Source organism: Pogona vitticeps, chromosome 1 (genome assembly GCF_051106095.1).
Source record: "Pogona vitticeps strain Pit_001003342236 chromosome 1, PviZW2.1, whole genome shotgun sequence".
Taxonomy (NCBI): Eukaryota; Metazoa; Chordata; class Lepidosauria; order Squamata; family Agamidae; genus Pogona; species Pogona vitticeps.
The window spans coordinates 158,514,146-158,524,173 of NC_135783.1; positions in this window are offsets into that span (position 1 = coordinate 158,514,146).

A 10,028-nucleotide genomic window follows, 5' to 3' on the forward strand; every position below is an offset into this window, starting at 1 on the left:
TAATAATAATAATAATAATAATAATAATAATAATAATAATAATAATAATAATAAATGTGCAATCAAGTCAAACTCTTTTCAGGGTTTTCTAAGGAGAGTAATCAGGAGTGGTTTACCATTCCTTTCTTGCATTCCCAAGGCCACACAGGTTGGCTCTTCTGAGACGCAGAGTGGGATATCAAACTCCCAATCCTTGGCTATATAGCCAGCTAAATTATCTAGTCAGCCTTAAATTAATCTTAACTTTAATTTTGACATTTCCAAAGTCAAGCATTGTGGGAGGGAAATAATGAAAATATGCTCCTGATGGCCAATTCTCTGGATACAGAGCAAAAATTAAGAAGGTAAGGTAAAAAAGCCAGATCACATGTCCTCACATGTAGGGTTTAAGGTCTCTGACACTGGCAAGTTAAGCAAATGTCTTGTTCTCCTGAGCTGTCCATTAAACCTCACTTCAAGATCTTCTGTATTTTTGACGACTTTCTTGCAAACCATGTAGCTAGCAGACCTTGCTCCTAAAGAGAAAGACAGTGGCACCACCAGCCATTCTGCGCAACTTAGCACATGACAATTAAAAAGTTAGCATAACTCTCCTTACCTCTGATTAACATTGGGAAACCATAACATAAACATATCTCAGCTGTGATGCCATCATGTTTCATAATTGCCTTGATGGCACGAGGGAAAATAAATATAAAAATGCTTGGCCTCTGACCAGGAGCAAGATAGTCTAAAGGGTGAAAGCTCTGTGTGTATTTCTGGTGCGCTGGCTTTGCATCTCTCAGAATTTTTAGACCTTCCGCACCCTGCATTGCTGGACATTAAGGCGCCACCACTCATCTGATTTTGTCAGTCCTTGCTTGCATATGAGCTTTTGAACAAAATGGCAAAGCCTGGCCGGACTGACTCTCAGACACCATCACTGTGATTCCAAAGATGGAACAACTAAATTCGTTAATAGATCACATTGTGAAACTATGGGCAAGCCATTTAGACTTTCTTTTGTAAAATGAGGCCTGTAATCTGCTTTCCTTTCTATCACTTTTACGTGGCAAACATTTCACCACAGGGATTGCATATCTGTACTTTGAGGTGTTCTACACCTTCTGAAAACAAAACCCACCCAGGGTTCTTGTAGTCAACCTAATTACCTTTGCTCTTGTTTCCATCAAGTTTATGTTTCTTTATTATTTTCCTTCTAACTGGAAAACTGGGTGGGAGGGGAATCAAATGTCTTTGGAAGAGGATAGAAAAAAGTGATTTCCACATGCACAGACAACTTCCTAAACAAGCAGAAAGAGAGATGTTTGTAATTAAAATGAAATCCCCAGTCAGCTTCCTGGTTCTTAACACAATGTTGAGGATATAGTATATTGTAGAGTAACTTACCAAAGTCCCATCACCCTTCACAGAGACGTTTCAGGAAAGAAGGAAGGACCTTTTCCCAATCTCTAGAACATCCCACACACTATATAAGAGCCCCAGACCTGAGTTCCCCAGTGCTATCTATAATATGGCTGGGGAAAGGCCTCAGAATGAAGAAAAATATATGCCTCCCCTTCCACAGACAAACCTTTCCTCCAAAACAGTGGTTCCCAACCTGGGCCCCTAGATGTTCTGAGATTACTGTACAACTCCCAGAAGCCTTCACCACCAGCTGCACTGGCCAGGATTTCTGGAAGTTTCCATCTAAGGACATCTGGGGACCCAAGATTGGGAACCACGGCTCCAAAAGGACTAATAATTACTGCAAGATTGCCATCCAAGGCTGGCTGAAGTCCTTTAAAGCAGTTTTCTCTTGTGGTGTGGGGACTTCTGAAAGTGTTCTGTTTATGTTCAAAGGGGGGGGGCACGGAATTATATTGCAGCACAGGTTACAACAAGAAGCATCAGAAAACAGTTTAAAATATATTAACTTAATATTTTAAGATCATTTAAAAATGTATAAGGCAAATGTGCTAATCACTGGGAGGCTCAACTGGGTGGTGGCGGTCAACAATTATGGTGCCACAGCTGAGAAGGCCCACTCTCATGGCGCCACGTATTTTATTACTTCCCTTGGTGCAAAATAAAGGAGGGTCCAGCAGGAGATCTCAGTACTTGGGCTGATATCCGTCATCTTCTCTATCAACAGATAGCCCAATGGCTATCTCTTATTACCGTATTATTCTGTGTATAAAATGACACTTTCCCCCAAAATAATTAGAGGAAAAATTGAGTGTCATTTTATACACGGAAGGAAGCAGTTAGGCACGCACTTGGGCGCCTCTTGCTGCCACTGCCGCTGCCCAATTGCCTCTTCCAGACCTCACACTGGTCCCCTCTGCTGGTCCCGAGGCGGCAGCAGCAGGAGGCTGAGGTAGAGAAGCATTCACACGGGCTCGGGCGCCTCTTGCTCCTGCCTTCCCCGCCCGCCCGATCACCACCTCCACTGGGACTGGCCCACTCAGCTCATGTTGCTGCCTTGTCCCATCCGGTGGTGGAGGCAGGAGGACGCACAGGCAAACAAGCATTCGTGTGCGCTCTGGTGCCTCTTCCTGCCGCCGCCGCCATATCACCTCCTCCCACGATCTCCTTAGGGCAAGGGACAAGGCAGTGATGTGAGCTGGAGGTGAGCCCCAGCAGTCGCACTGGAGAAGGTGATCGGGCAGGCAGTGGATGCAGCAGCAGGAGGAGGAGACAGAGGTGGAGGAGCATTGCCCATTAGCTGCTCCTCCGCCTCCATAAAGGGTCAAAATTAGGGGGTCATTTTATACATTGGGGGGGTCGTATACATGCTAAAATACTATTTCAGTTTGTAATGCAATGATCAACTCTTGTTCAAAGCATATAGGAGCACAGATCTGAAAGTGATTGTTTTATTTAAATGCACAGTGTTGTTTAATGAAGTAAATTAATTTAGATTACAGTCTAATTAATAATTTCACAGTACTGCAGGTTTCAAAAATAAGCTTGGTGGCACTGGGTGTTTAAAACACACTCTTTTCCAAGTTGGAATGAGCATCCAGCAACTATCATTTCCATGCCACAGCTCCTACTTCCTCTCTCAGTCACCTTCCATTCTTCCCATTTTTTGCTTCATAGCATGACCTGTATCTCTCAGAGCATCTTGCTTTGAAAAGACTCTTCTACAGTTGAGAAACCTTGTGCCTGATGACCAAGTGTTGAGAGAGGTGACCTTAATAAATCAAACAAGGAAAAGCAAAGTATTTAATTTAGAAAAGAAAGAGTGGAGTTACTGATACTTGAAAGCTGACACATACTCCGCAGCCACACATTGGTATCACCCTAGTCTTTGTGTAAACACAAAGACCGGTTGGCTATACTGCAGAATGTGTGCCATTTCACCTTCCCAAAGCAGAGCCAGAGTTCAAAAGTAATGCATTACAAATAATATTCTTCATTCCTTTTGAGGAGCAAAAATGCTATGGAGGGCTTTAGTATGGGGGTTTCCTTCCAAATTTTAGGTCATTTACTTTTTTTAGATGAATTTATTCCTCCAAAAGGAACAGAAATAGGCTTTGTAACATGGGAGGGCAGCAGGCAGGGGGAAAACCTATCCGCCAAGCCCTTTAGTGCATTCAAGACTATGAGCTTATTATTTGTTTTCGCCAAAACTGGCCTCACATAAATATAAACGCAAGCCAGTATCCTGTTCAATGCACAGAATGCTGAGGACATGAACGACAGAAGCTACTGCAGCAAGCTGATGAGGTGCCAAGAAAGAAAGAAAAAATGGAACCTCTTTGTCCATCTTCCATTTCTGCTTCTCCACCAGCCATTGAGTAGAGGTCAAAGACTTGCTTTAAGGTGTTCTGCCTTGTTCTCCTGCTTTGTGCTACATTACTACATATAGTCCACAGCTGGAAATAGTATTAAATGCTCCACTCTTTTTAGTTGCAGCTTCTTATTTTAAAGCTGGGGTTAAGTTGTTCTGCAGCCTCCATACTCCTGTTCCCATGTGATAGGTTGCTTAACAAATAATTCTTCATACATATGAAAGATTAACCTAGACTCGACAGAAAAGTTCTCTCCTTCTTTTTCTCCCGCTTGGTTCTTGCTCCCGTCTGTCTGCCTCTTGCCTGGTTCCACCCTCTTATATTGACCTCCCAGAGTGTTTCTATCCAAGTTGTAGCAATCCATTGAAGAGGTATCATGACAAATGGAACATCACAACTGGGTTAACAATACCTTGATATAAGTGATACTGATGTCCTTGTACATGTTTTTTAGTGTGCCACATCTCATTGGCAAAGCAGATTCCATCTCCAGAATTGCTTCATCATACTCGCCTTATTAAAAGTGCATTTTGGGTGGGACACCCTCAGTTTTTATCCAAGAGCCAATACTATGCTGAGCAAATACAAGAGCTAGCCACCATTTATCCATGTTGACCTATTTATCAGCCTGAGGCAGCCAAAAATCCTATAATCCGCTTCTAATATACTAGACTTGGATAAACCGGAATATCGAGCAGTGATAACGTTCATGAAAACCCCATCTGCAGTGGTGATGGTGGGTTGGATGCTACCAGACCTCTGTGAATGGAAGGGTTCCCTCCATTAGGTAGAGCACTGGTTCTTAACCTTGGGTTACTCAGGGGTTTTGGACTGCAACTCCCAGAAGCCTTCACCACCAGCTGTCCTGACTGGGGTTTCTGGGAGTTGCAGTTCAAAAGCACCCGAGTAACAAAGGTTAAGAACCACTGAGGTAGAGAACTGTGATCCATCAGATCTTCTCCACCATCTAAACAGGGGAGAAGGTGATATTCACCAGTTTCACCACTTCCCATGCTCTTTAGCACATGTGTTGGCACATAATAATAGTTATCAGGTGGATTACTTTTCACCCCCTTCAAAGACATGGAGCACACTATCCAACCTTCAGGAAGTTACAGTTACAGGGATAGGACGGAGGGGAAGGGGATACAAAATGAGATACTGTACAGAAAATGACAATTGTATTATTAATGCTGTTCATAAAGATTCAGAGTAAGTGACTATAATTGCTAGGATGTTTAGGCAAACCAACCTTTTGAATATTTATGCCCAGTTTTAATAATAAAATTATTTTCTGTATCCTATTTTAATATGGCCCACCACCCCAACCATGATTTCTTGCAAATAAACCCATAGCTTGAATACTGCTTCTGTCTCTTGCATGTGGCTCTGGTTGGCCAATCTCATGGTTCTAGGGGAACGAAAGTTGATCACGCAAGCCTGATGTTTGTTCAGTCCAGCTGTAAAAGGTAGCCAGGTACTGTTTGTGAAGTGCATATCGAATCAGAACTAACTTATAGTGTCCCTAACAAGGTTTTCAAGGCAAGCAAAATATTTAAGGGGCAGCTTTACCCGTGGCAGCCCACCATGACGTCCTGAAATTCCACATCCAAGCAGGTCTTTGAACTTGGTCTCCTGAGCCCTAGTCCATCATTCTTTTTTACTACACCACACTGGGTACAGTACCAAGCAGTGTGCTCTTCATGAAGCACTTTATCCTATTGAATTGAAAATGTTCTTGAGGAAAGAGGAATAAGCCCTCTCCTTAAGCTTGCTGTTGTTGGGATACCAGGAATTCCCACAGAGCCCTAAACCTTTGGAATGTTGATTAGATGGTTTGGTGAGTGAGGTAAAATATATTCTTAGGCCATCAGAGAGTTCTCTGAATGACAAGAGTGAATTCAGAGGCCTCTGGTGTTTTTTTTTATTTTAGGATTTATACCTACCATAAATATGCCACTGAAATTTTTACTGACTAAGACAGCATTAGTTTATGCTTAAACATTTCAATAATTATTGACAGTTTTCTTCCCAGCGGTTATCACTGCCTCTTTCATTCAATACGAAATGACATTTCTATCATATGCTATGCCTGCCATATCTTATCTCTGCCTGTAAGAGGAAAGGCAAGATGGCAGCCCCTCCCCACTCCAGCTGACTGAATCAACCACCCCCACCGCCAAGGCAAGCAGGAGGCAAAGTCTGAGGGTAGCAGGAGGTTGGGCAGCACACACAACTCCGTTTTCCAGTCAAGGTGTCAATCACAGGCATACCAGTCTGGCAGGGCCAAGGGGGAGCAAAGGGAAGCAGCTGTTCAATGGTCCAAGTCAACATTCATTAACATACCAATTGGGCTGCCAAGCTGTTAATTACTTGCATTAGCAGACCAAGCCTGTGTGAACCATTGTCACTTTGTCTATCACACATATCCTCACTTGGTCATGGGGATATCTGCAAATATAGAGGATATGTATAGGCACTTCCCCATGTCTGAAGAAGTGAAGATTGGCCCAAGAAAATTCACACTGAAATAAATCTGCTAGTCCTTAAAGCGCTAAAATAGTTTGTTTTCTCTCTCTCTCTCTTCTCCTCTTTTCTTCTTTTTAATTTCACCAATATAAGCCAATTTCTAACAGAATGCATAGGTGTTCTCCCCTTTCAGGAGAGGATGTGTGAATAACATATACTCTCTACAAAGAATCCATTAAACTAATGGCTAAATTAATTCATCAAGAATGCCAGATTAACAAGTTATATTTTAGCATTTTAAATATTAGTACCAACTTGTCAATTTCCCTGATTTGCAAGGTTTAACTAATCAATCCTAAAACATAATATTCTGAGCTCTGTAAATCATCGGGTTAACCAAGCAATAGAATCAAGCAATAGATCCAAGTTTCTCCTTGTGAACTCCCACTCACCTTGAGATTTGCTGCCCCACCTGGAGTCCCAGGGAAGTACACCAATTCTTTGAGACTTCAGCTGGTGCCTTGAGACCAGGAAACTTCAAAACTGCTGACTTTTTGATGGCCTGCTACTTTGGCAAATCCTGGATACCTAAATTTTCAAGCAGAAATGGGTGTATCCTTCTATTGGGAAGACAAGTGAAAGCTGCATGCTTTCTGCCACCTCTATGAGCCACTAGTTAAGATGAACAGTAGATTTATTAAACTTAGTGAGAGGAAGTAGGAGAAAGAACACAGAATTAATGAACAAAATGGCTCTTTCCTAGAAATTCCTGCCAGTTTTCAGCTCAGCAGCCAGTATTTCTGAGAGAAATAGTGCTTCTTCACCCAGAGTTGTTGCAGTTGCTCCATTCCAACTTCTATTCCCCCTCAAAGAGGGTGGCTGTGAAGATCTGGAGCAGAGGAGAGATCTGCTAGGTTTTTTACAGTCTCCCTCTAGAAAGCGGGAAAGAGCACTGGTAGTTCCAGGACTCCTTCCCTCCCTGCTCCCCTCTGCCAACAAGCAGGCTCAATCTGACGAAAAGCTCCTATTAATTTCTCTGACATCTATCTAATAAGATCTGGCCAAGGTGCTCACCATCATATGGAGCTATGGATATGAGACTATGGGCACTCCCATCCACATCTCCTGCCCCTTTCAGCCTCAGTTGCAAAACTATAATGTGAATGCTATGCCATGGCATGTACCCACAGAAACATCGTACCAAACACCGACCGGTCAATATGGTGACCTCTGGATGGTTTTTGGAATATAATTGCTTTCAGAACCAACTACAGTGACAAACTGCCAGGCAAGATAGGATCTGTAGTCCAAACAATTAAAAGGTTCCCTATCAGCCCAGTGGTGCCACAAACATTCACTGGGTGTCAGATCTCACCCACACTCCTTTCATTTAGCTACGTAATGTCAACATGAAGCTGTCTTGAAAGTGTATCCCATTGCAATCCCCACTCTGGTGAAAAAAAAAAAACTGAGTAAACTACCGAATACATCTCTCAAGACATCTGTTCTGCCTTTTTAAGGACCACATGATCTGCATTCTTCTGTTAGTCAATGCTGTAATTTGTGTCTTGTCTGCTATTTTCTATTTGTGGTTACTCCTTACGCTGACTGCAAAATAGCTGCCTGTGAAACTAAGTCATAATCTGCCCTTTGCTATGCAGTTCATATCACAACAGGCTGATTTGGCTTATCGATCATCAACGGCACCCATTTTCTGCTTCAAGATTCCTGCTCTCAGAAATGTTGGATTTATTTTAGCCTTGCTGAGGTCAAACAACCAATGCTTCCTTTATGGATAGTCCTCAGAATGAATAAATTAAGGGGGGGGACCACAAATTGTACATATTGGTATCTAGTTTTGTACCTATTATTCATCAAGTGGAGACCACACCTATACTAACGTATCTACTGTAAACTATTGACATTTTTATTACTTTGAAACAAGAGGTGACAAAGGTTAATTTGAATCTCTCTGTAATATCTAAGACAGGTAAATGCAAGTGAGACAGGGAAGTATTTTGTGGACTTGTTTTCAAGATTGCTCCCTCCCATGCCCTGCTGCTATTGGTAGTGTGCTAGATGTTTTAACGCCAACAGGAATATTAGTTTCTTATTGCGCAGTTACACTCCTGTACTGCAGTGCAGGAGAGGAAGCTGAACACATTCCATGTGTGTTATCTCTAATACATTTTTGGTATCACCTGGCAGGACAACGTTCCAAATAGAGAAGTTCTAGAATGAACTGGACCCTTCACGGTTACGAAGAGGCTTGAGTAATTCAGAAAAGCTATGGGCTATGCCATGCAGGAACACCCAAGACAGACAGGTCATAGTGGAGAGTTCTGACTAAACGCGATCCACCTGGAGGAGGAACTAGCAAGCCACTCCAGTATCTTTGCCAAGAAAACTCCATGGACAAAAACAAAAGGCTAAAAGATATGATGCTCGAAGACGAGCCCCTCAGGTCGGAAGGAGTTCAACATGCTACTGAGGAAGAGCGGAGGACAAGGACAAGTAGCTCCAAAGCTAATGAAGTGGTTGGGCCAAAACCGGAAGGACATTCAGCTGCGGACGTGCCTGGAAGTGAAAGGAAAGTGCGATGCTGCAAAGAAAAATACTGCATAGGAACCTGGAAGGTAAGATCTATAACCTTGGGAAGCTGGCCATGGTCAAACAGGAGATGGCAAGAATAAATTAAAATGGATGGGAATGGGCGAATTCAATTCAGACAATTATATCTACTATTGTGGGCAAGAATCCCGTAGAAGAAATGGAGTAGCTCTCATAGTCAACAAAAGAGTGGGAAAAGCTGTACTGTGATACAATCTAAAAAATGATAGAATGATTTCAGTATGAATCCAAGGCAGACCTTTCAACATCACAGTAATCCAGGTTTAAGCACCAACCACCGATGCTGAAGAGGCTGAAATTGACCAATTCTATGAAGACTTACAACATCTTCTAGAACTGTCACCAAAGAAAGATGTTCTTCTCATTCTAGAGGATTGGAATGCTAAAGCAGGGAGTCAAGAGATAAAAGGGACAACAGGTAAGTTTGGCCTTGGAGTTCAAAACGAAGCAGGACAAAGGCTAATAGAGTTTTGTCAAGAGAACAAGCTGGTCATCACAAACACTCTTTTCCAACAACACAAGAAGTGACTCAACACATAGACATAACCGGATGGGCAATACCGAAATCAGATTGATTATGTTCTCTGCAGCCAAAGATGGAGAAGCTCTATACAGTCAGCAAAAACAAGACCTGGAGCTGATTGTGGCTCTGATCATCAGCTTCTTATACCAAAACTCAAGCTTAAACTGAAGAAAGTAGGAAAAACCACTAGGCTAGTCAGGTATAACCTGAACCGTATCCCTTATGAATACACAGTGGAAGTGAAGAACAGATTTAAGGAACTAGATTTGGTGGACAGAGTGCCTGAAGAACTTTGGATAGAGGCTCATAACATTGTACAGGAGGCAGCAACAAAAACCATCCCAAAGAAAAGGAAATGCAAGAAAGCAAAGTGGCTGTCCAACAAGGCCTTACAAATAGCAGAGAAGAGAAGGGAGACAAAATGCAAAGAAAATAGGGAAATATACAGAAAATTGAATGGAGTCTTCCACAGAATAGCAAGGAAAGACAAGATGGCCTTCTTAAATGAACAGTGCAAAGAAATAGAGGAAAACAATAGAAAGGGAAAAACCAGAAATTGGAGATATTAAAGGAACATTTTGTGCAAAGATGGACATGATAAAGGACAAAAATGGTAGGGACCTTAC